Source organism: Nomia melanderi, chromosome 10, assembly GCF_051020985.1.
Source record: "Nomia melanderi isolate GNS246 chromosome 10, iyNomMela1, whole genome shotgun sequence".
NCBI classification, from domain to species: domain Eukaryota; kingdom Metazoa; phylum Arthropoda; class Insecta; order Hymenoptera; family Halictidae; genus Nomia; species Nomia melanderi.
This window is the reverse complement of record NC_135008.1, coordinates 4523295-4550524: the sequence shown is the minus strand read 5'-3', so window position 1 is coordinate 4550524 and position 27230 is coordinate 4523295. Positions and strand designations below refer to the sequence as shown.

At 53.1% G+C, this 27230-nt stretch overlaps 1 long non-coding RNA gene across 1 annotated transcript in view; it reads left to right on the top strand.

Annotated features, from left to right (window-relative positions):
- LOC143174965 (uncharacterized) overlaps window positions 1–27230 on the top strand; it is a 126470-nt gene that overhangs the window by 40515 nt on the left and 58725 nt on the right. The window lies entirely within an intron of this gene.

The following is a 27230-nucleotide window of genomic DNA, read 5'->3' as shown; positions in this document are numbered from 1 at the left end:
GTAAGAGACCCGCGACTCGTTGTCCGAGCATAGAAATCAAGATAGAAAGCTCGTATACCTGGAGACGCCGGAGACAAATGGTTGTGACGTACGGCGCGGATTCTTAACTCTCCCGCGGCCTCCCGCTTAAATCACACCCGGAATATTTACGATACGGCATATCACGTTTCAATATATCTTATTGTAGTCGCGGCCCGCATCCCTGTAATGAAAACGTGTTTATGTAACAACACACCGCGCGTTGCGCGTCATATCCTATCTTCTACCGCCGCCCCTCCCCTCCCACCCTCCCGCGGAGACGCGATTTCCCAGCGGTTCACCGTCGATGGAATTAACGGTAAATGAAGCGTTACGGTGAATTTATTAATTGATACCGCGCTCGGTAATACAACGGATTACCCGTTTCCGCCTAATAATATCGGATCTAATATCCAGCCCGTCTGTCTGAATACGAGACTAATTTCATTAGTCGTAATTTCTGCTCGCCGCGGTCGATTCGCGTAATGTCCGCGATATTATTGGCACACGACCGGGTATTTGTTATTAAGACGGGGAAAAATCGCGCGTTGCGAAACGGAGAACGGTATGGAGCTGGCATAACATCGTTGATAGCCCGTTCTACGGTATCCAGACTAATTATGCGAATACTTTGTTCGAGTATCGTTATTATTGTTGCGTCCCGAGGATAATAGGAAACAGAAATTTGCTACTGTTTCTTTTGATGTAACGTTCATTTTATTCGTATCGGGATAGAATCAATGTACATGTAACTTCTTGGAACTCCATGTTTCTATCGATCCCGACTGTAGAGGGAACCTTTGATTCCACGGGTACGAGGATGAGTGACATTTTTGAAGGATCGCGCGATGGCGAAAAGTCGCGGTTGCCGTGCACATAGTCGCTTGCATACGAAACGATTCGGCCATCCTTGCCTCGCCAGCGCCTCCTAGAAAACAAACACGCGTGATCCTCGTTTATACATACAGACAGGGTTCGAGGCCGGCCGAGGCACATCAAATATCCATACAAAAAGTAGGCAGGCACTGTTTAAACGTCCACAAAGCAAACTAAATAATGTTAAATAGCGGGGCGTCGTGGCCTCTGCTCACCGTGTTTGTTATAACATTTACTTTGGTGCGCCACTGTTAGCCGGCTTTACTGCCGACCGTAGAAATGTGTCTGCCAGATATCCTTCCAGCTCTCTTCGCGCGGCTCCACGACAGTGGAACAACTTCGCCGCGGAAAGCCGGCAACGGCAGGACTCGGCCGGCTCTCGAGTCCTTCCTGTTGCCTTTTAATCCTCTGTCCTTCTTTGGGAACGCGTCTCGCCTCCTCCTCCTCCTCCTCCTCCTCCTCCCATCGCGCGCGCACGCCGCGTCGACGAATCAAAAATTCGATCCACCTTGTTTAGTTTAATAATATACCGGTTATTGCGATTACTATCGCTTCGCTGCAGGTTGCGCGCCGCGACCGTTACTCGTATGACATTTCGATCAAAGACGTATTACCTGGCAGCGTAGACTTTCAACGAAACGCGCAAATATATACAATGATTCCGCGCTTAATTTCCCCGCGAGGACAGTTAGCCAGATGTTCCATTAGTTTTCTAACAGTAATGATTAGAAGCCGGTGGACTCGGCGTCATAAATAACTTTCTTTTCACATCTTTTTGGACCTCCTGGCTTCCTTTTCTACGCATGCAAATAAAACTAATAGTCGTGGAATTTCCTCCGTTAGCCGTCGGACGAGATGACGGCTGTTACCTCCGCGCGCGAACGCCGCGGCTCTCCGCTCGATCGCGGTCGAAGATTCCTCCTGCTTATAAGGAGCAAAAGTTTCTAAACCAGAATAGATATCACGACAAAAACTTCTCGCGCATTATGCTTCTCGGTTTACTGGCTCTATATCGAAGCGGCGGCGGTATATCGCGATGAGCCTCGATTATTCTTAGAAGCCCGCTGAATCGGAATGGACCGCGCGACGAGTCTATCCGTCGAAGCCCATTTCCTTCGCGGCGGCCGGCACTCATTATCGTAACAATGTGCCTCGCATTTCTCTTCGCCCACATTCCTCCGCGTCTACGGTTTTCGTCCGCCATTACGGTTAAGGTGATCCCGGGTACAGGTGCGTCCGCGTTTACTTTTACAAAAGCATCCGGCTGTCCTGTCCGCCGGTCGCCGGTCGCCTCTCGGCTCGTCCCTAGGACGAGTTTCCATAAGACACCGCTCGAAAGAAATCGGAAGTTACAATTGTAGCAATCCTGGAAAGCGTTCGGTGGCCGGCGGCCGCGGATCCGCCGGGTTTCTCGAAGATCGAGCCTTATAAGCACGTTATCAGGAGATGTAGGAAGCCACCGGAGTCAAAGAAACGTATAAGGCCGTGGCGAGTCCAGTGATGCAACGTCGCTTCGTTGCATGCGAATCCCCCTTGCGCCCGTGAGGAACACGTTTACCCGCGAGCCCTCGCGCGCGAGCGCGACAGAAAGAACAAAACTCTTTTCAAGCGACGCGTAATGGTATTCAAGCCGGCGACTGGGATCGCACGCGTCCAGTCGCGCCTAGAACCGCGCCGAGTTATTCGACGCTTCCTTAATGAACCGCGCGAATCATATAAATCATGCGAAACTCGCGAATCAATTACGGATTTTTTCGACGGCCGCCGGGTATAATGAACACCTTCTTGGCCTCGCTATCGCGTACCCTGCGGAGTATATATCATTTTCCGTGTAATTGACGCGGATAAAGCTTCGAAAACGAAAACGAGCAGCGGGATCGTTCGTCTCGGGCTCTATTAAGTCTTTAAAACCAGATCCTTACGCAAGAAAAAGGGAGAACGAATTCCAGATAAGAATGATTAATATATGTATTCCAGGACATTGATGTAGAAACGTTTCTTATTGGCCGCGGTGTGTCTCGCGGTTAAGTGAAACCGAGATGCCTCGATATTTCAACGAATCCTATAAACCTTATCAAAAACCTTCTTAATGACCCTGTCACGTCAGAAATAAACCCAGAAGTCCCATCTCGAGTACGAATCCCCTGCGCCGTTCAACGATCCTCGATTGTTCATTAATTTTCGAAATACCTCCGGCAAATGAAGCCTTAAGATCATAAGTGCACCGTACATCGAGGGTTCATTGTGAGGTACACATAAAGCAGCGCGCGTTGTTCTGGTAGTTATCCGCCGGCCGGCTGACAGTAATATTCAAGTGGCCATAGAAAGCGGTGCTTTCCTATTTTCCTCCGTGGCACTTCAAAAGACCAGGCGCGCGGTGGCTCGGCGCACGCACGGAGCCATGTGGCGATCTTAGCGTAACAATTCTCTTAAACTGGTCGGTTTACGGTTCGCAGACCGAGCCGGTTGTAAAGGAGCGACGACTGATTGATACTCCTCCCTTCCGTGGGGCTGGCTGTCTCTCCCCCAGGCGCATCTTTGCGCCGCTCGGAGCGGGACGATTCCAGAGCGCCGAAACGCGGTGTCTATTCGCGCGACGAGTGATGCACTCCACGCAGCCGCTTCCGTCTCCCGGTTTCGTCCTGTCGTTCGCGTAAACACAGTACCTAAACGCTTCCGTGCTTCCCTCCTTCCAGCTCCGATAGCCTCGTGGGGAACTCGCCGGGCCGAAGGTTCCGAGGCGAAAGTTTCCCTTCGGATTCCTCTAATCGGGTCAGACATCCTCCAGATGACGAGACGTGCGTGTAAAGCGACGTTGTTCCGAGCCGTTTCGTAAGCGTCGATCCCCGTGACTTTTGTTCCCGAAATAGTCGAGAGCGTTCACCGTTCCACGGAGAACAGAGGAGACTCCTTAGCCCACTCGGGGAATATAAACAGCTTCTACGCGGAGGATCTCGTGCGGACGCAATCCTCCTGCGTTGCGTAGGACGCAATAACCTATGCGTCTCGCGGCGAGTTAATCTCGTGTGACTGATGAGTATGAAGTGTCCGCGCGCCGGCGAGAGTTTCAAACGAGTAGGTTGCCGGCTCAGGTAGCGCATCGGCGGAGGAAGTATTTGTCGTTGAATTCTCATCGTCGGCACTAGCTGGAACTGTTTCGATCTAATTGGTCGAACGAATTACGGTGCGTTTCCCGGCGGAAAAACCGGGAGACGCGGCTGTAGACGTAACAGCTGTCAACCCCGTCGCGGTCGGGCAGTCGTAAATACATGCACGGTATACTCTTTTCTCGTTTCTCCGATTTCTCAAAGCAATCGCGGCCGTAAAATGGAAGATTGAAAGACATCGAAAGAATTCCTTCTCGCCGGCGTTATATTATCCTTGCAACGAGAACCGTGTCGAGCCTCTCGGGTATTGGCAAACGCGACGCCGCGCGGCGCGTTTCGTCCCGCACCGACGAAGAAATCGACGGAGCCCGCCCCGTTTTTCCCTGAACACGGTCTGCCTCGTTTTTCTCTTTTTTTTCGATCGGGTTTTCGCCACGGCTCGAGATAACGTCGTCGGGACTGCTGATGGCCGTGTCAGTCTCGACATCCGTATTAATCTTACGCAATTCCATCCTGCCCGGCTTATTAATCCTAATGACGACAACGCGATTCACTTTTCCGTGGGATCCGGAGGACCCGTTCCGGTCCGACTGGCGGAGAAGAAATGTCAGTCGGGTCTCCTTCGGTCGGTTCTTTCTTTTTTTTTATTTCTCGTCCCCTTTCCTCACCTCCCAAGCCCCGCCAGACCGGGTGCTCGCCTCGTAACGCGTGGCGTTCGTATAAATTCCCGGTGTAATTTAGATAATTTTCCCCGACTGGTAATAAACTAATGCGGGGGGAAAAGAGCATCGTAGGCAAACATTCCTTGAACGTGTATAATGAAAACGAGGGAACCCGGGGAAAGGTTGGGGGGGGGCGGAGGGAGGGAAAGGAAAAGAGGAACGAAAAGCGGAGATAAATAGATAAGTAGGATGAATGGAAATGGAGGGAGCGCGCGAGACCGTTTCGCGGGATAGACGAGGTGAAACCGGTAGAGAAATGGCACCGGCGGGGCGCGGGACGGCGACGAGGGAGGAACGGAGACGGGCAACCGTGCGCGATGATCGTAAAATGGGATTCCTTATTGGCGCGCATCTGCGAGCGGCCTCTTGTATCGCGATCGTCAACAAATTCTCGTTAATTCTGGGAGAAACTGTATCGAATGGCCGAACTAATAAACGATAACGAAATAACAACCGGGCATTACGACTTCCCGTTATTCACCTTTGAAACGAACCTACCCAGATATTGCGACTTCTCTATCGTGTGCTTCCACGAAACCGTCCTCCGCGTTTTCTAAACACACGCGCGCGCGCACACACCGCCGGAAAATCCGTCTTGTGTACTCTTTCCGTCCGAGCCGCGGCCCTTGACGGTTTCCAGAACAAAACTGGTCGGGAAAAACGGGAGTGAGATGGAGAGAGAATGATACAGAGAGAGGGAGAGAAGGAGAGAGAGAGAGAGAGAGAGTGGGTGAGCGTGACGGGACGCGGTAGAGGTGGAAATCCCTCGGCTGTATAATCCGATGAAATTAGCCGCGCCCGCGGAGCTGCGCTTTCAACGCTCCTCATTTTGTCGCTTATCGGAGGAATGCCGGCAATCGGGAATACGTAATGAGGAGGGGAAGAAACGGTCCCGGGTTCTTAGGCTGCTCAGCGTTATGAGTGTACACGGTATCGGGATTGAAGCAACCCTCGCGCGGTAATAGTAAGAAATTAGTGATTAGTGGGTCGGTGACCATGCGCGCGTTGGTTCAGTAGACTTGAAAATGGATATAGACCCGTACCTAAATGTATTAAACGGTCGCACGAAAACCGGGATGCGATCGCGAGCCGAAGTTCGTTGCAATTAGAAGGGCTACCGCTCCGATCTCGCCGCTTCTTGTTATGGCCCCGGTAAAACTAAACTCCGCGTTGCTCCCTCTCGTCGCGACTTGTTTATTCGTAGCCGACGTCTCCTCCATGTGTCGGCGGAATGCGGCGAATAAGGTCCGCGCGCGCGGGTACCGTGGCAGCGGCGTACGTAAATGTATTAAATGACAGGACTACTTTTTCGAACATTGGCTGTATTAATGGATATTCGAGACCAACAATGTAGCAACCCGTTGACGAAAGAAACGCGGCGCGCGTTTTATGCCAACAATTTAATCAAAGGGTTCGACATTCCGGGTCGACCGGGCCCCGTGCACGGAGACGCCTGGCCGACGGCGAACGGCGGGGAGAAAAATTTCACACATAATAAAGCAGGCTGCGCGGACACTTCGCCGAAGCGAGCAGGGACGGGCTGGTAGCCGAGGCTAGACAGACCGCTAGGGGGAAAAACGGGTGTACGTCGTGTTCGGTGCGCTCCGCTCCTCGGCCGGTGCCCTAACAATTATCTCTAATGGGCCGCGATACTATAAATCGACATGGGCTAGAGGCCGCCCCGATGAAATCGGCCGGCCGCGCGAATACCGAGATGGCAGAAAATAGAAACCGCTTCGCTAGCAGCGTGGCACGCTCGTCCGAGCGCAGCGTGTACCCGCTCGGTCTCCTCCATCCGGCTCCCGAGATGGAATCCGCCCGGTTGTGCAAGTAGCGGCACCTGACTGCAATGCTGATGACTCGGCCAGACGCGCGGACGAACGAACGAACGAACGAACGAACGGACGGACGTACGGACGGCAAGAGAAACGGAGTGAAAGAAAGAATCGGATAGACAGGCAGATACGGTGCGTGAGCACGTGTGTGCGTACCTGCGGCCACGTAACATCGGAGAGATCAGCCGCGACTTATCCGCGGGCTAGATCGTGCTCGGATGAGAGGCCGTGTCGCCGCCGTGGGCCGGCGTGTTCCGTGATCCTCGAGAATCACGCTACCGCGGCGAAGGGAAGCCTCGGATGAAAGGGAATTTCTGGGAGAGCCGTCATTCCCGTGGATTTATCGGGCCTCGTGCGTGCCATATGCGTTTACTTTCATCTTTCGCGTGGCCGCTTCGTCGTCTCCGTTGCGTCTGGGTAAGATTTAGTGGAAAGCTTTGCTCCGCATGCTTTCCGGACGCTCCGAACTTGATGCAACAATGAATGAAAGTATCGGAACGCTCGACGTTGTGAATGGCTCCGCGAGGAGATCTAGAGCCGGGAAGAATTGCTAAAGACACGTGTGATCCCAATGTTGTAAATTATGATCGCGATTAACGGGGCTCGTGAACCTATCGAGAAAGAGCGAGCGGAGGGATATAAGATCGCGGATTAGCAGAGATGGCTTTAGGGATAGGTTTGAGGCCTGCGTGGATTGCGCGCGGACGTTTCGCAAGCGGCGGAGTTTGCTTCATTAAGGAGCTCGCCGAGTCCTCGATATTGTATCACCGTAACGATCATACATTCTACCTACTTCTTGTCGATCGCCGGAGATACTATTGAAACAGAAGTGGATCGCTTCTTGCGGGATCCAACTGATTTCTGCGAATGTTGCCGACTAACCGATCAAGGATCGCTAGACTGTACATTGTTGCTCTAGCCGAGTAAGCGTCGTCGAGTTCGTGTAATTAGAAACGAGGAGAGAGCGAGACGCATTGTCTCGGGCCTCGCTGATCATTGCCAATGTTGCCAGCTACGTTCACAGAATTAGCAACTATATTCTCTTGGAATCGCTACCGTGGTACGAGTTGGAAATCAGTCGGTCCGCGTTGGACATATAAAGTCATTCAAAGCTTTCCAGCTAATTGGAGAAAACGTTTTAATTCGAATCCTCGTTCCATTCCTCTGGAGGGATCTTTAATTCCGTTTCGAAGAATAGCGAGCGCAAACTCGACGATCGTACGATCCGTTCGTCCCGGGAGGAGTTGACGCACGCTAAAAAGAGAAGCGACGGCCGCGGAATGAGCGTCCTTTTCTCCTGTCGTCCGAAATCCGTTCCTCGTGGTAATAACGGGCTGCGCTTAGCCGCAATTATAGCGGCCATTAAGCTCACATTTATCTATAATCACCGTTTCCCGTCTAAACGACTATCCTACGGAGGCGCACGGCTAACTTTCGTACCGAACGCGCGCAAGGTCCGCGGCGGGCGCGCGTGCGCGTGCCGTTGCACGCACGAACACCGATACATCCGGCCCGGGGTATTAAATACTAAACATTCCAGCCGGCTGATTACTTTACAACCGGCAATAAAACACCGACAATTACGCACTGTCACGATCAACGACAATGGACGACTCAATGGAGGGAGCACGGCTCTACGGATGAAGAGATCCGGCGATATGATCTCGCGAAGTTTCTCGGCGATCATAAACGCTCTCGCTGGGCCCCATAGAGAATCCTCTTTCCCCCTTAACGCGTGCGCGCGTGTTTCCAACGGCAGGGGCCAGGCTAGCGTTCGCTCGGTCCGCGCGCTGGGGCCCGTAGCACCGACCGGCCGGCCGGCCGGTCGGCTGGGGCATCATAAGTCTCGCGCAATTATAGTTTCCGTATTTTCTTAAGCAGCCGCAGAGGATCGGCCGGTAATGAATCACGCGGACAGTATAATGCGTACATGCGCGAGCATTGTAATGCACGGTGTAAAAAGCCGTACGCAGAAAGTGTACACGCGTGTATGGGCTTTAAAGTTTTGCGGCCGTTGCTGCCGGCAATAAATAACGCGGCCAGCCGCTGAGACGAGCGGAGAACTGGGAAAGGAGGAGGATAGATGGGGCCCCCTCGAGGAGGACGGGGATCGGCGCCGGGGGGTGGGGGGCGAGACGAGGATAGGGCCTAGTAGAAGAAATCGAGTGAAACGTGGAAGAAGATGGTTGGGTGGCTGTAGAGCGAGGGGTTCGGGAGGGGCGGGACACCGCAGGGAAGAAGAACCGGCGGAAGAAGAGACGGGAAGAAAAAGGGACCTAGGAGGAAGTGGACGAAGAACCCGCATGAAACAGGGGCGGACAGGGAGCCCCGAACCGGAGATGAAGAAGAGGCTTACATTACGCGGCATGTAGAGCTTGCGCGATCCCTCAGCCGCGTTCGAGATCTCCGCCCGTGAGCCTGGACATGGCTCGAGCGTTCCAGCGCGTTACAATGCCCGGTGCCGCTCGCGGATTTACATTATCCTCGGAGCTGACCGCGAAAGTCTTAGGCTTCCTCTAATGTGTAATAATGGACGCACGTGTTTATGCGTCCAGCAACGGCCAGTCCTTGGCGAATCCCCGCTGGATGGACGGGGCTCGAGGAAAACGGTGCCCCGGCGCTCGTCTCTGAAAGATATACCCGGAGTCGTTAGAGCGTGCGAGAATGCGGCGTCTTGTTTTCTCGAAGGCAATTTCTTGCTGATAAGTCGCTGCCGAGCCCCGCCGCGCCAACACCGAAGGAACGCCTCGGTAAGAGAGAGCGAGAGAGAGAGAGAGAGAGACCAGGCCACGAAACCCTTCGCCATCTCTCGCGAGCTGAAAACCATCTCGCTTCTCTCCCCGTCCCCGCCTGCCCTCAGACCAGTTACGGGAAACGAATCGGCCCGCGTCCGCCTGAACGATTGCCTGCAATTACTCCGGCCGTCCGCGTCTGCCTGTTTCTGATAACCGAGAATTGCGCAACCGCGAAAACCCACCGCGCCGCGAATCGGTTCTGTCACCGCGCTATGCTTCGAGGGTATGCTAATTCCGGCGTTCCTTCGCCGGGAATTCGCGCTCCGCTTCGAATTACTTTCTCACCGATCGTCCAGGATAGACCGGCCTCGTATTAGGATTGATTGGAAAGCGTACCACGCATAACAGGAAATCTCTGCCGCGTGTATCCTGTCTCCTTTGATGATTAGATCTGTTTCCTGATGGTCTCCGCTGCGAGGGATAGACATCGACGCTTGTAATACGTTCGAGGAGCCCAGAGGCGGGCGCAGTTTTATCCGCAGCGTGATAAACAGACCGACGTGTCTCCAGGAAATACATTTCAAAACTTCCATAGAGGACTAAATGATCCGCTGCCTAACAAGATCCAGGCACTGGTCTTTAAAGTCGCTGAATACGTCCTTCTCCGGGGAGTTAACAAACTGTTACAACTGATTTAGCATTCTTAGCCTAACGACAACTGTTCCAGTTAATACGCCGGGTGTCCGATCCATAAAGAATCGCTCGGGGAACGAAATTACTCGAACGAGTCCGTAGGCCGGAGTGAATGGAGCGGACGGCAGTTTCGACTGTCGGTGTGTCTCGCGTCTGCTCCTTCGTGAAACGGACCATAATACAATTAATTTTCGATTACTCAAAGCTCCCAGCCCGCGACAGGTACGAATGGGCGTGTACCCGGGTCTACCGAACTCGAAGCAACGTAACCAGCTCGCAGCCGCTCGCCGGCGAGATAGCCCATGATTTCCGTTGTGTCGCGTTCCATCCAGTCATCAGTCACCGCGGCGCGTTATGAAATATCACCGTCGGCCCGGCGGGACAGGTGCTACCTGGGCCGGTCGCGCCGGGGCCCGGCTGAAACGTATCCGTGCGCCTCGTCACGGTAGCCGGAAGGCGCGGAAGATATTTGTATTCGAAATCGCCGCGCGCGGGCATACCTGCTGTCAAAATAAGATCGGGCACCGCTTACGCAACCGATCGGACGATCGGTCCGTGCAGAACCGCGCGTACGTACGGCGGTCTGCCTCGTTGCTTATCGGCCGGTGATTCGAGTTTCACTTGCCGGCCAAAACGAACGAGAAAAAAGAACCACCTAGCTTAGCCTAGCTTAGCCTAGCCTAGCCTAGCCTAGCCTAGCCTAGCCTAGCCTAGCCGAGCCGAGCCGAGCCGCGTCGAGCCGCGATACGTTGCATTAGAAAGTGGGAACCGGCGGGCAACCTGTAATCAAGACGTCTGTCTAGGCGTCGCGTAAACGAGCGCGAGAAGTGCCTGGAAAAGTGTTCGACCTGGACTCGGTTCAGCCAGTTATTATTAAACGGCCTAACAATACAGTCTTCAGCGACAGTTTCCTTCGGGCCGTTTCCGTCTGCGATCGATAGGTTTCCGATTGCCGCGGTTCCTCCGTCGGCTGGCTGCGTGTATAATTCAATAGGTCTCGATGTTCCCAGCAATCTAAATTACGGTCGCCGCGCTGCAGCTCGTTCCGCCGTTCCACTTGTATCCATTGGGGACACAATGGTCGTTCGATTGCTTTCTACGAGTCACGCGTAACGATCTCTTCTATCGGACGGATCAGTTTCGTCGCGTACGTTCACTCCGTATTCCATGGAACGCGCGGCGAACGCCGGACTTGTTGCTGCGATCGTTTATTTCCGTTCGTCGTTGATTTTTTTCTAAGTGGCTCAATGTTCCGTCGAAATCTTCAATATCATCGTAGTAAAACCCGTAGAGCGGTCGTCGGCCACTGGGGGGATCCTCGTAAATCGAAAGAAGCTATTCGTCTCCGCGCGATAGCTCGATAAGAAGAAGCGTCGACTAGCAAACGGAAGGGAAGGAATCGTACGCGATCCGCCGCAAGAAAAAGGGCGGCAAGAAAGAGCGGCGAGGATCGTCGCGAACGGGAGGAAGCGAGACGGCCGAGTGCACGGCCGAGGGTCGTCCCATTGTTGTTTGTCTTGCTGAATATTTTAATTGGACGTAGGCTCCGCCGCGTTATTTATCGTCTAACAATGCCTGGAAGACTGGTAATTAATTACGTTGTTTTGTGTTACTTTATATAAAGATAGCAGGTCGATAGGAGTTAACCGGCTGAGAGCAACAATGGTATACAATGCGCAATTAGCGGGAGCGCCTCCCCGGAGAACAATGCGCAGTTGGACAGTGTCCGTGTGGCTGGCTGGCTGGCTGGCTGGCTGGCCGGGCTGGTTGGTTGGTGGCTTTGGTTGGCTGGTAGGTTGGTTGCGTGCCGCGCAGGTATTAACGGCCTCCGCTGCGCACGCTCGTGTGCGATCCTGTGCGTGAATACGCGGCGGACCGAAGGATCGGTGCACTCTAGGCGTCGCGGAACAGGAATTCCTTCCCCCTCGAGCCTGAATTTTTGATTGCGCTATTGAGGGGACAGGTGTCCGCGCGTAATAGGCCGCGAGACGCTCTTCCCATCAGCGAAACCGTACCAGCGGAGATCTTTATCGTTAGGCAAACAGCCACGAATAACTGTGATTAATTGCATTGTGTGAAACGGAAGTGGCCGCGGCGCCGCTATCGATCGTTCTTATCTCGGTTAGCAACGTTCTCTCTTTTGTCGCGTTTAGAGACTACGCTGTTCGACGAGCGCGAATCATCCGACGGATCTTCCTTCCATCGCGCTCCGCTCGGCGGGTACTATAGCCCGCCGCGATTCGGCTAATTGGCGCCGATTAAAAGTGAGGCGAACGACGAACGGAATAATGCGAAATGTAATTAAGGAATCGCGTGGAAGCGCCGCGAGTCGGTGGCTTTTTGTGCGTTCGCCGATCGAACGGTTTCCATCGCTGTCCCGCGTTATTATTTTTCCGATGGAATTATATCGCCGATTTCCTCATTGGAATTGCTTCCTGCTCGTTGGCCGCGTACACGAGAAAATCGTCGGCGATGCTTTCACTGCCGCGCCGCCGCCGCCGCCGGTTCCCCGACGCGTGCACCTCCGGTTCTCGGGGGCTAATTAAAATATTCGATACAATGTTGTAATGAGATTATACTTTCGAACTGGAAGGCAACGAAACGAATCACCGGTTAAAGAAACGAACGCAACCGCGAGTGTTAACCGCCGGGAATCAGTGAAACGTGTAGCGTTTATATCACTGTTCTTTTAATCCGGCAATTAACGTTTCAACGTTACCATTTTTCAGTGGTTTGCTTGTAAAATTAAAATAACCATGAAAATGAACGCATAAATTGAACGGTAGAAATAATATTACGAAATGTATACAATGAATAAACATAGAGGCACCATAATAAGAAAGATGGAAATTAAATAAACCGGAGATAAGGACGGATTCATTAACCGAATAACATGAGAGCAACTTACCAGAGAAAAAAAATTCATCGAGGCGAACAGTTACTCTACTATATTCAAAACAAAATTTCATTAACATACAATCACGCGGCTCGTAATTACGCGGCTGTAATAATATGCCCGTATCAATCCCATCGGGGTCACACAATTTTCAAGGTATGCGTTACTCTCCTCCCTCTTCTCCCCCCTCCGATCCTTCTTCTTCTTCTTCTTATTCTTATTCTCCTTCTTCTCCTTCTTCCTCCTCCTCTTTTTCGAATTCTAATGTATCGTCCCGCGATCAGCGAGCGGCTACAAAAATTCCCTCGCGATCGGGTACGGTTTCCCAGCGTGTCGCAGAATGCGGTTCACGTCTCGCTTATCTTTAAAGCTTTAATTCGTCGCCGCGCGGGACACCCGCTGCCAATCACGTCGCATTTACATGAGAAAGGTCAGTTTCATTGACTTCACTTACGAAGGGTGCCGGCGGAGTGTGGGGTAGGCGATAGATGAATAGCCCGAAGGTGAACGTCAATGTCACTAGGTTTCTGGGCGAAAACGCCCAAGTAAATGCAATTACGTTCGAATCAATGAAAGGGCGCGTAGTATTGATCGCCGTGACATGACTATGGGCGCCGCGTTATCGGGGATTTGAATGGTACGTAATGGAAGTTTCGACGTGGACTAGTCCCCATTCTCCTACACGAAAAACCGAATCCATCTTCCGCTGGAATCCGCTACGCCGAAACGATTGCGCATCGGGATTTTAACGAATGCCGGATCTACCATAAAATTCCGTCGGATTTCCCTCATTTCCGTCGGAATTTCAGTAGAATTGAAAAGGACGCGTCTAAAGAACAGAAGCGCAAACGTTCGATCCCCCGTAGTCGAAGCCTAGCGCCGGAAGGGGGGAAAAAACGTTTCCGTGTTCCATCCTTAAAACGCGAAACACACATTCATCGACGTCGCCCGACGCGAAGCCAAAAAGAAGAAAAGGGAGGAGAGCCGCGGGGAAAGAGCTCGAATCTGGCACCGGTTGTCAGGACGGGGGCAACAGACGCGAGTAGTCTGAAGTATGGGTACCAGAAAAAGCCATGACCGAGTTCGAAAAAAGAGGCAGAGTCGTCGACTGCGATCGGTAGCAAATGAACGGGCGCTCGTTCGCGCCATTCCGGGAGTTCTCTAAGCCGATGCGCCGCGGCGCGTCGCGCCACGAATACCCGGCATTGTCGAGCATCCATCGTCGTCGGAGGGTCACGGAGAAGCGAGCCCGCGGTTGCAGGCGCTTTCCTTTTTTCTCCTCCCTCCCTCTCCCTCGCCCTCTCTTTCTCTCGCCGCTCCCCCCACCCCCCGTTCTTTTTCCCTTGTTTTTTATTTTCCCGGGCGAGCGCGCGGATTACGGGTCGCATCGGAGCGTTGTATGCGCGAGGCGGCTGCGGCCACCAACACCATCGCGGGCAGGCGCAAGAAACGCGCGACGTCGACGACGAAAACGATGGCAATGACAACGGACAGAGGGAAGAAAAAGAGGTACGCCGAGACAAAGAAACAAATTTCTAAAGAGGACGCCTCGTCGTCGTTGGTGGTTCCGCGTATAATGTTGTACGCACGCGATCGCGACTAACGATGGTTAGGGAACTGGCTGGTGCCTCCGGAAGGACGGGAAAGAGTGGAACGCGGCTGAACGGGAGGAGGATGTCGAGCTGGCGCGACGGAGACGGCGAACGGGACGGAGAAAAAGTCACAAAGGGCGCAGGCACGTATCGCGCATATAAATGACAATGCCGGCTGCCGCTGGAACTGATGAAGTGTCGTGTCTGTGTTTCTCTCGTCCGCCCTCCAACAACCACCCCCGTGAGACTTTGTCGTCGGGGGCTTCTCATCCGTCGTCGCCTCGCCCTCGCACCTCGATGCTCGAGCCGAGGGTGCCTGCGACCCTCCACGAAGGTTATTGTTGCGGTTACCAGAAGCCCTCCGACGACGGAGTTAATTGGGCAACGATTGTGCCGGCTGCTACCGTCGCATTTCTTTCTCCCGCCGGTACACGCGCGCCCGTTCACCTCGGACCTCGTCGCGACCCTGACCGTAAACGAACAAAGGTCGGATAGGCTTCTTTCGCCTGAACTCCGGGAACCGGCGAAATAACGCCAGTGGTCTTCGTGCCGTGCCGGTCAATGCCGCGAACGTTTTCCAATCGATTGTTCGAGCTGAACCGGGGACTGAGTAATTCACTGATGAACAAGAATGTTCGGTTATATGGTAGGCAATTGTCCAAATGTCCTTCTCGCCGAGGTGCGGAAAAATCAAAAATATTCTCATCCGCGTGTATCTCCACCGTGGTGCATGTGGAATGACCTTTTGCGAACGTCAGTATGCTTAATTGCAAGGAGGGACCAGGTTCTGGAACTCTGGCTACCTGATTCTTACTTAAAAATAAAGTAAGCGAGACTTTACAGTCTCGACTGAGTTTTACAGTCAGTAAAAATAAAGTAAGCGAGAGTGTACATTTATGGGGAAATAGCTCCAAATTTTTGTACTTTTTCCTCTTTTTCTTCTAATTCTCTTATTCCCTGCTCTCGCGTTCGACATCGTACCCAGTTCCTTCTTCAATCCAACAAAGAATTTCAGAGATGAATTGAATCCAGGGAGTCGTATATTTGATTTTGATAGCTGCATTTTAATGAAACCTTTAGAGTACCTTCGCCGCGTGAAGGGACAACTGTATCTTCCACGTGACCGACGCCAGAGTAACCTCACAACGGCACAGAGATCCGAGTACCATAGACCTTTCCAAATGAAATCTGTCCCTCACTCGCGATCCCGGGATTTGCATATCGCTAGACAAACACGGCTCACCCGCGATCCCGGCGAGAGCACCGAGCTGAAACGTCTCACAGACGTCGAACGTGCGAGGGAGCGGCGGCGTAGTCGCGATCGCGTCCAGCATTTACATGGAAATGGGTCCGCCTTGGCTTGTCAGCGGCGTATCCTTTCGCCGGGTCTCTCGGCGGATGCCGGAGTTTCGGGACGATAATTGCAATAATTGTCGCGCGTCGTATTGTTCGTCCACTTGGAGGAGAGGCGAGCGCCGGGCGTCCGTCTACCCTGCATATGAAACAAGCGGTCGCTTGATTCTCGGCTGATTGTTCCATTCTGAGAGCCGGCCCGGCGTCATCCCCCGATGCTCGGACCGCGCGCGCACACGTACGGCTCGGCGTCGCGTCGCTCGGCGTCGACCACAACTTCGAGCCACGTCCGTCCGTGTCCAAGTGTACTTTCGCGGCCGCGTCGTACGTGTGCCGGCAAACACCGAGGAAACCGGGAGTATCTCTGCTCCTCCTCCTCCTCCTCCTCCTGTGTCGCTCTCTTCCTCCCACTCGGCTGGACCGCGCCTAAACCTAACAACCCTCTCCCGTCGGCGCGCGCGCGAGACGAAAACGAAACAATCACCGATTCCTTCATACGTGATTGCCCGTATTGTCTGCCGGCGGCGACGGACAATGGCGCGACGGTTTATGACGCCGTCGACTGCTCCCCTTTCAAGACACCCCGCCGCAACGCGCGAGCCCACCGCGGCGACTCCGCGCGCCGCCCGGCGGGATATCGAGGTCGCCCGATACAACGTCGCGATTAATTTCGCCCGGAGAAAAATGACGCGCGGAAAAATCGGTGAATTTATCGCCGCGCCGCAACGAGCGTCGTGTTCGGATGGTCTTGTCCGCGGTGGACAAGCGGGAGGCGGAGAATAATTCATGTAGGCAGAGAGTCCTTTACGAACGGGTACCTCCGCAAGGATTAGTTCTGCACGGGCATTATCAACGCGCGCCGTTCGACGCGAAGAATTAGCGCTGTCCGTGCATCGCTGACTTTTACTACTGATTACCCGGATAGCGAAGCGGTTTTTATTGGCGGGGGCTGTTGCGCAATAAAATGCGAGCTTACAGCATCGGCGCGTTGGAGCGGGGATTCATTACCGTTACGAGTTTCGATTTTATTGTGCGAGCGGCTCCAGTTCTCCGTCGCTCGCGCGACCAATTTACATTCAGTTTTGCTGAAAACAAATTGCGCATTATCGCGTTCGATCGGCGGAATAAGTGCCGGTCGGCCGGGTACACGTCGGGCACAGGTCTCGACGCGTTCGATCGCGAACAAACGCCATAAATCTTAATTTCACGACCGCCATGGTTCGTTCCGATCCTCGGGATCGTTCCGAGCGGCACGTGTGTACGTGTAATACGTACTCCTCCGCGCGAGGCATATTAACTCGGGGTTTCAATAACCGATCGCCGGTACCAATCGCGATTGCCTAACGAGCGTAATGTCTTCACTCGTCACATTGTCTTCGTTACGCCTCATCAATTAGTCGCCGGCCGTTTGTGGTTCGTAAAGGCTAGAGGCGGCCATCGCGATAACATTTCTCCGCGTTCGCCTTTGCGCGACCCCGGACGACTCTCAGGTAGCATCCACGCGATCCGAGCGAAATAAAGCGACGACTATTTGACTAATTATCGGTGTAGAGGCCACGCGAGGGAACCGTGTATACACGCCGGAGTCGTTAAAGGTTACGAGCGGCGGGCACACGCGTCGCTCGTAATCCGCGCGCCGGCGACGAGTATGACGCGCGTTCCTCGGACCTGATTTCCTTCTGGCGACCCTCGGAAAGAGCCAGGCTAGCGCCAGGATCCCTGGATCCTCCCTCTCTCTCTCTATTTATCACTCTCCCTCTCTCTCTCTCTCTCTGTTCTGTCAAGCTCGCCCTGCCCTTCGGCCGCTGTCGCGACGTCGCCGTTCCGTAGCCAGCGACGGCAAATAAAAATAAAAGCAATTAAATATCTTAATTAAGGCTATTAATCAAGTTGTCGGGACGTGCGCGGCTACCGTGCGGCCTGATTCAGGAATGGCAGCGGCGCTGGATTTCTTGCGACCGCTTGCTCCGTTCCGCTCGCTCCCCGGCCTCCGCCGCGGTCTAACTGCGGGCGCTACATATTATATTCCGTGCACACCGGATCGCCGGATCCCGTGGAATGCGAGGTACGTACGCCGCGGACGATCGGGCCGGGATCGAATCTCGATCGGGAGATCGGCCGTGTACCGGGTGTTTTTGAACCGGCGCGGCGCGGTTTTCTTGAAATCTCGTGACGACGGGGCCCGGCGCGCTGTACGTGGCTTCTCGCGTGTCCGGAGCGTTGCGACGCTGCCCGTTGCGTGACTCCCGAACGACGGCCGAAGTATGTTGCGCGTCGCCCGGTGAAATTTATGCGGTTTGTCCGACCGCGTTCGCAACGCCGCGATTGTTTCGCTGCGAGCCCAGGCCCATAGCTCGCGGCTAACAAACCGTGATCACCGTAATGAACGAAAGTTATTTTTATTATGGATACCCCGCGATGCGTCCCGAGCTCCCTGGGTGGAACCTGAAGACTCCTGGTCAGGAATAATTAGAGATACTGCTCCGCAATGCCCCGGCGATGATTATAATAGGCCGCATTCTTCGCCGTTTACCTCGCGGCCTGCAATCCGGCCGGTGCGCGTTTTCTATTTATATTTTCCTGCATTCTCATCTAAATTCCTCGCTCTCTGGTATCCGTTTGATTTGTAAGTATAACTAACCGGTGTGCTACTGTTACAATCATTAATATCGCCGGGTGTTTCGTATTAAATGCCCAACCGGCCGGTGTTTCCGTGTAGGAAGCGATTCAGCCTCTCACTCATAGACGCGAGTTAATTAAAAATGATATAGATACCGCGCGGATCCACTTCGGAATCGAGTGCATAACTTATGCCGATCCGAAGATCATCGACTCCCACGCGTTCTTAATTGAACGCATCGGGAAGGTATACGTCGGCAGGCCACCGATGATTCCCGAAGCTCGGACGTTAATTCCGTGTTTATTAACTGTCGAGGCAGTCAGCGAATGCACGGAGTTAATTAATAATGCGCCTCGGTAATTAAGTGGCGGCGATTCAACGCTCGATACTTTTTAACGAGGCTGCTTGTCCCGGGTTCGCGGGGGACGAGCCGCCCGTCGTAATTAAGACCGTTCGCGAACAATTAAAATTTATCGGTGACGATTGCGGGAGCCGCGCATGCCACGCCGTGCTCCTCTCCGCGTACTCTCCGCCGAACAGGATCCCTCGTCGACGTAATCCAACGCCTCGGTATTTTACGCGCCCGTAAAATCACCGTATTTATTCGCGTTGCATAAGGAGCCGAGCACCAATGCCAACGAGCGAACGTAACGCCGGTCCCATTATTAGTCACAGTTCCTTATCCGCGTCCGCTTCCCTTTTATTTCTCCACCCGTCTGAATCTTCGGCGCGGCGAGCCGTCCACCGTCCGGTAACGACTGCCGACAAAGATGTTTCGGGAAAAGTGTAGCCCCGGTGAAACAGTAATTACCGTACGTTAGGGAACCGGCCGAGCATTCCGTTTCTAATTAGACGCTGCCCGTAACCGCGATCTCGTAAAACGCGTATAAAGCATTCAAAAAACCACCTGGATTATCGGCGAACACGCGAATCGTTGGACGGATAATCTTAATTTAAACTATTCCGGCGTACCGCTTTTCGACCGGGTCTATGCTCGGTAGCCGATCTACATTGTACCAAGTATGGACGCGACCGTCTCGCTCGTTCGTTCGGTACCGCGGGACGCGAGACGAGGAGAGGAGTTCCGGCGCGCGCGAGGGTCGGGAGACGGCGAGGGTAGGAGAAAACGGAGGTCCCGGAGGAAAGGTGGTTTATAGGTGGGCGAGAATGTAGGAGAGGGTAGCCCATAGCGCGGCGCTATGTTGTGATGTAATTAGGTTGTCTGGAACACTCACGTCACGTCACGCGGCTCGCTGCGAGGCGGACGGAGACATAATGCGCGTCTATACCCGAAGCCAGGCCGCTTCTGGTTTCCTTCCCCGAGCGTTCCACGTAGACGAGACGCGCGCGGCGTTTACGAGTCAGCCATCTATCGCCTTCCCGCCCTCCGACGTCTATTCACCCGGCCTTCATTCTCCGCGATTTCTGTTACCGCGAGCACTAATAATGTCGACAATAATTAGACCTCTTGTCCCAGTTCCGCCGCGTCTCGATTCCTCGGCTCCTTTCGTTCAGCCGCGAGGCCGCCGCGGCTTTCCCGAGGATTCCAATTTCGTATTAATTTACGTGACTGCCGTTCCTATTCGAACGACCATTCTTTTATGTCTCCATTCCCCACGAAAGATCTCGTTCCGCCCGAGCCACGCAACGTCGTTTAAACTATTGTGTAGCCGCGCATTGTGTCGTAAGCTTGACTGACTGCCTGAAGTCCAACCAGCCGATTGGTCTATAACTCAGTTACCGGACACGTCGAGCTGAACCGCTAACAGGTGCACAATAAACTAGAAAGTCACTTGTCGAGGGGTGTTAACGAAGAAACTAGCCGCGGCCGTTCATAACCAGCCGACGACGAAACGAACCCTGTCGCCTTACTTTCACCGATCCCGAAGCGCAGCCAAGGGCGTCCGCGGCCACGACGCGCTTAATCGACGGCCTGGCGAGTTAAACATCGGCCGGGTATCTGGCCGTGGTATCGGTACACCGAGCACGATGGGAAAAGTGTGCTCGCTCCCGGCAGGACTAATCGTTTCGTATCGCTATCGGCGGGCGTGAGCGCGCGCGCGGTCCCCGCCGTTTAAGCTAGCGGATCGCGACGTACCAATTAACGGGCGGGACGTTTTAACTGATTACACGGGAGGAACGGCAGCGCCGAGATCGTCCGTCGCCGATTTTTCTCCGCGGAGCTGGGAACGTGCCGCGGCGTCCTCTAGCTTTCCACCGCTCGCCCGATAAATTGAAATCCTTTCGCAACGTCCGTGGGACGCAGCCCGGCGCAGATAACGTCGACGACGCGCGGGCCCGATCGGGGATTAATAACGACGCGGAACGCGCCCGCGTGACAGGCAACGCGAGGCGGAGCGAAACGCGGTTCGACAAGTGGAGATTACGCGGGGTATCGGTCCGCGAGGACGCGGCATCGGTGGTTGTCGGCGGCGCAACCGAAGTTATTCAGCCGATGTTATTAATAGAAACACTCTTGCCTTAGGTCTTTCCCAAATGCAGAGGCGCGCCGCGATCGCGCGCCGCTGAGAGATTGAAACGTCCGCCGCCGCGGACGAGTGATACGAAAGGTTAACGATTGGAAACTGACCGGCCGACGCGTGTATCAATCATCCGCGTCACGCGTACCGCGGGATAAAATCATAAGCGGAGCCGTGCGAACTTCTCTACTTATTTTTCAGAGTGACCCGCGTCTCTCGCGCATCACCGTTAAACCGAAGTGTCTTTGATAGACTGGGTAATTTATCTTAATTGCGCTCCGCGTTGTTTATGCGCCGTTTAGTGACGCGTTGGGAAAGAATTCTGTCGATCGAGGAATGCCGAAGACGTTCCCAGCGCGTGTAATTCACCTCGAGCTCGTAATGAAGTTTCGCCGGTGACACAATCGTAATAGCACGACTTTATTATGGGCTCGATCGTTAGCGGGAAATGGCGGGTTAAAAAAAAACGGGAAGAGTAATTTATCTCGCGAACAAATGAACGCAGATCCATCGTGGCTTTTCGCAAGAAACGAGAAAAACCGAGACTCGCGTTCGTCCTGCTTCTTCTTTTTTTTTCGCGGAGCAATGCGATTGCGATAGACGCGTGCGCGTTGGCCCCCGCGCGGATAATACACTTGCCGTGTGAATGCGAATTACGAAGCCCTCCTCGGTATCGATGTTAAGCGTCGGCAATAAAGCATCGGCGTCGCGCGCCGATATACAAATTGAAACGAAATACGGTACGCGTCGATTGGCAAACGCGTATCGCACAAAGCGGGGAATACTTTCGCAATCGATGCGTTAATTTACGAACTGCCCGCGTTACGGATTCATACCGGCACCGATGTCTCTTTACATTTTTCCCCGTTCTTTCTGTTAATTGCGTCCCGAATTTCTGCCGGTTATGCACGTGTAAATTGGAAAAGCTCGTTCCCGCGAAAAATTTCAGTATCGCCCCTATCATTTCCTGATTATCGATGAGAGAGAGAGAGAGAGAGAGAGAGAAAAAATGGTCGAGCGAGAAACCGTAAAATCGTGGGATTGGTCGACGTTAGAAATAATTATTACGAACCCTCGGAGCGGCGACTGGTTTACATGAATCGCTCTAACGGCGTAAACGAGAAAAAGCGTACCTCGGGCTGGTAATTTTTCTTAAGGCGGGCAAAGGACGATGGAAAAATACGCGACCCAGTGGAGGCAATTTTTCTGATTTCCGGCCGTCCGTAGTGGATGGCATCTTGCTCAGGATATGGCTCGGGAACGAATTTAGCCTCACTTATGTCCTTATCAGTTCAACATTGGCGCGTGCAGACGTTTGCGGTCCCGGCAAAGAAGCAACTTCCGTGAATGCGACAGCCGACGTTAAAGTAAAATCGAGTTCTGCATTCAATCACAGGAATTGCCAGAGCGAGGAACGGGTGTCTCTTTAGTTCTCCAACTGAGATTACTCCGGCCTTGCCTCTGTTTTCGATCGATATAGATAAAATTTCCGCGGGGAGAGGCAAGAAAAGCGTGACGCGAGTCGCGAATCGTCGCGGCGAACCGAAAAAAAACTCTGGACCAGCGATTTTCACGGTTAAAGAGGCTCCGTTGCCGCTGGTTTTCCGAGAAATTTTTTAATCGAATCACGAGTTGAACGAACTACACGGTCCAAGTTCTGTTCCGCGGATCTAAATTGGCCGGAACCGTTGAGAAACATTTGTAAACACCTTTAATGGGGGTCCGGTGGTGCGCGATAAAAAACCAGTCGGCTCCTGGAAACGACGGTGGTCCGGTTTTGACGTTTCGCGTCTGAACTTTTCGGGGACTGGATTGTCGATCGATCTTTAAACACGTTGTACCGTCCACCGTCGAATAATCAAGTTTCTGTACACACCTGTTCGACTCTTTGAGATCTGGTATACATTCTAATGTTCATTAGCTTTATCGGTTCGAATAAATGTGAAAGATCAGCCGATAGAAGTCCGGCGTTTAATATTCGAGAGAATGACGGTGAAATAGTTTCGATTGGTGGAGGAAATACTGCATCGAAAACTTCTACGTTTTCGTTAGTTTCACGGGAACGTGTATCTGATCAATATTCATACCATTCTATATTTAGCACTCTCCCCGTAATTTATTAATGGTGGTGCGCGAGACTTTTGAAATGGAAACGTATGCGCGAAGCGAGGATTTTTCTTCACAGACAGATAAATCCTTGCGCAAAGTTATCACCGCGGCTTTCAATAACGTATTGCATTTCGACAACGCGATGTATGTATTCAACCGCGTCGATATTATATCTAGTATCGCGTTACCACACGTACGGGTCTTCCTACGTTCACAGCGAACCAGCATCACTATTAACTCATCACATTTTTTACGCCGCGGTATTACATTTAATGAGCATAACGGTTCCTTTGACTTGCATTCTCAGCGATTCTCCGCTTCTGAGAAAGATAAACCGCGCTGGAACCTTTTTCTCGGCCTCCTATGGTTCTATTACCCGCTATTAACCCTTTTCTTGCAATAGTTACCTTAATATTCCGTAAGCCTGTTAACCGCGTCACTTTTCGAGCGCAAACGATCGAATCAAACACAGAAAACGCTGCTCGATCAACTCGGCGAAGAAAGAACCAAAGAAGAATCGACAAGTTGCCACGCTAATGAAGAAATCAAACTGCACGGTACGCGGATTCGAAATGGCATTAACAATGGATAACATGTAAATTCGACGTCGCGTCAAAGCAGAAACATTCCAGCTTCATCACGGCCCCGTCATCCGGCGCGGAGGCAACTGGGAACCGCGTTAACGTCGGGACAACGGGACCAAGGCGAACGACGACTACGACGTCGACGACGTCGCGTATTCCGTTTGCGAATCTAATATTGTTTATTTAATCGAATATCCGTCGGTGGCGCACAATCAAACGTCATTACGGTCGGCGGGCTGAATGGCGCGCGAGGTGGCTGCCGCCACGTAATGCCAGAGAGAGAGCTGCGAGGCATAGTGTTCCCGGCGTGGTAATTGTATTTCCATGCTCGGTAGGTCGGCAACCAGCGAGACTACTTGAGCACGGCTGGCTGACTGACTGACTGACTGAGCCCGGAGAGGCCTGATTGACTGCCACTGATGGGAAAATGGCTCGCGCGACGACGACAATAAACGTCCTCCCACGCGGCCTCCCCGAACCGTTCACTTTCTCTCTTCCTCCGAGCGGCGCTCGGACCACTCGACGTCTCCCTCCGAAAATCCCTCTCGCCGAACCCCGCCGGCTGCGCGCGTCCACGGGTTTACGCTATTGTCGTTTTCTATACAGCCGCCGCTAACCGTGTTGCTCCGCGTCGAAACAATATCCGCAGTGATATTGCATGGGCTCGACAAATTCTCGGGCGGGAAATGCGATTGTTGGCTCACCCCTCGCGCTCCGACCCCCACGGCAGACGCGTTGCGCTCTAGGGGAGCGGCGGCTCGCCCAAGGAAGTTGCCGGCGGACGTTGTTACACACCTACGGCCGGGAATCGGCTGAATTCCGGAAGAAGGGGGATGTAAACTGTTTATCGAGCGGGCGCCGACGACAATCTCGAAGACGCGGGACAACGAAAAGCCACGCGCGGTTCCGTCTCGCGAAATTCGACGCGTAACCCGCCGGATCGCGCGACGATCCCCGGGGTTCCGGATCATTTTTGTTTTCCTTCTCATCGGGGGAGAGTATTCTGTTAGACGGAAGGGTTGCTCGTTCACCGTGCACCGTGGCTTTCGCGTGTGTACTCCATAATTTGTTTCGACTCCGCTCTCGGCCTTTCTTCTCTCCTTTCTTTTTTTCAACTCGTCTTTTTATCCCGGCGTCGGCGACGTGAAGCATAATGCCGGACCCGATGAGTCGGGTAGGATGAGGCGGAAAAGCCAGGGACGACCTTAGGCGAGGACAGCGGCGAGACAATGCCGGCGAAATGAATGAATACGCTGATGAATGCGTACAATAGGAGAGCAGAAGTGGCAGCAACCCTGACTAACACAATGGGGCGACAAAAACTCGGCTCTTCTCCAGCGCCAGCCAAGTCGGAGAGCCCGGCGAGAGAGAAACAGCCAGCGGCGGACGGAGAGGACGCTATGGCGGGTTAAAGGAAAGAGAGCGAGACGGCGAGAAAGACAAGTCCGTGGCTGGCCAACGAACCTGCGTTATTTGCAGAGAAGCGCGACTCTTTCACGCTGCTTCGCCTCTGGTGGCTGCGACAGGGTGGCTGGACGGCGGCCGAGCGAGAGGGAGGAACGGTGGGAAGGATTAAATTGGTTTCGATTGCCCGGCGAAATTGTCTGGACGAGTAAAATCGGCTCAAAAGCACGGGCTCGTCTTATTTACGGGAACGGAGTTTTGCACGCACGCGGCAACACGTCGCTAGCGATGAAAAGGTGGAACGAACGACCACTGTTATTAGCCGCTCGAGAACACCGAGTCGCGATTTCTTTGAATTCTTTCAGCGAGCGTTTCATCGGGCTCGCGTGTTGCCGTACTTTGTTGTTAAACTGCGTTTCAGCCCGATTGAGTCCCGGCGATGTTTATCGCGCGGTGATCCTCTTGTTTGGATCTTAAATATACAACCTTAACCGACGAAATTGTTTACCTTGTCGCATCGGACAGCTCGGTTTTTCAAAAATCTCGCGTCCGATCGTTTCACGGTGTCTTCCGGGATAGGGATACGCATTCTAGCGTTTTACGGTTCGGCTAATGTAATAGTTGTTGAGTTTTAATCAGCTGAATTGCTCAGAAGACGCGTTCAATCTTCTCGCGGACGCCCGCGGTGAAACTGGTAACGTCGTCGACTTTTTCCCCATTGTAAACGGTACTTATTGGATGTCATTCCAGCAGACGTATAAGCGAGGGTTTTAGGTATTCGGTTAGTAAACATTCCCGTGTACATAATAATATCGTGTTGCCGAGATCGATCATCAGTTAGATCGCCATTAACCCGGTCCGCGGGATACGATTATACCGTCGGGCCGGACGCGGCATAACGCGATGAGAAAGCGACGATTTATAATCGGTCGTAAAGGACAATCTTTCCGCGGCGCGGCGATTAAAGTTTTATACTGGTCCCCTCTCGGTCAATGAAAGCAGAGCCTCGTGGCCATTACAATTCCGAACAAATAATGCGTATGTCGCAACTGTATAATTATGAATACCATTCCCGCCGGTACCGTTATGGAAGATAGCCGTTTATGCCTTTCATAAAGATTCCTGGATTCGAGCAGCGAAACACGGCGAGCTGGAGAGAGAGCGAGAGAGAGAGAGAGAGAAGGAGATAGATAGAAGGAGCGAGCGAGAGAGGAAAGGAGAGACAGACAACAGCGAACAAATGGAGGGAAGGGGAAAAAAACGAAAGAGGAAAAAGAGGGAAAACGGTCGCACCGACGACGTTCAACGACGCTATTGTGCTCGGGGATTGTGCAACCCGGAGGCTGCGGACTGGCCTATCGCGCGGATTTCCAAAGGGAACGTAAAACGGAATAGAACGAGACCGCGACCAGGTTTATAGAATATTAAGCGCTGCCTGGCGGAGGTACTATTCATATTCCCGAGACGTATCTAATACGTCCATTTGTCTAGCAATTAAAACGGATGATCGATAGCATCTGCATCGCGAGGTGCCGGGTTTAGGATCGGCGAGGAGCAGGAAGTGGGTGAAAATAAACTGGCCGGCTCTACTCTGTTCGCGCAGGTGATGCAGCCTTTAAGATGATATTCAGCCGTCTGACGGGATTAACCGGGGTATTTATAAGGTTTATGGGAATCGTTCTGTCAATTTCTTCATTCTTGACGGGATCTCCGAGCGCGGATAAATGAGAAGTCCGATTTGATCGATTATTCATTAAAATATCCGGGTTAATTGAATTAAATTTCGCTCGACCGAAGCGGGAATGGCTTTTTTCCCCGCCTCCTCCCCCTCCCCCTCACTCGTGCAAGATGGATTTCTAAGGAGACCAGTTTCAAGGACTGCGTTTTTCTCGCACGCGCGCAATGTCCCGGCGAACGAGCGCGCGGGACTAAAAGCGGCATCCATTATTCTCGCGGTTATCGTTTTGCATAATGCACGGTCCGCGATGCGGCAGCTTTAACCCGCTGCGTTATTCAAGCAAAACGAAATTTCCAGAGCGCGTCGTACCTGGCTGCGATTCCGCGGCGATGATTTAATAAATAATGAGGGGTTCGGAGCCCCTCTCTATCGCCCCAATCGAACGCTAAGCCCATGTCAAACCCATCAATATTATATTCGCCCGCCTCTGGTTGCTCGCTCGCTCGCTCGCTCGGGCGCGCGCCCGCT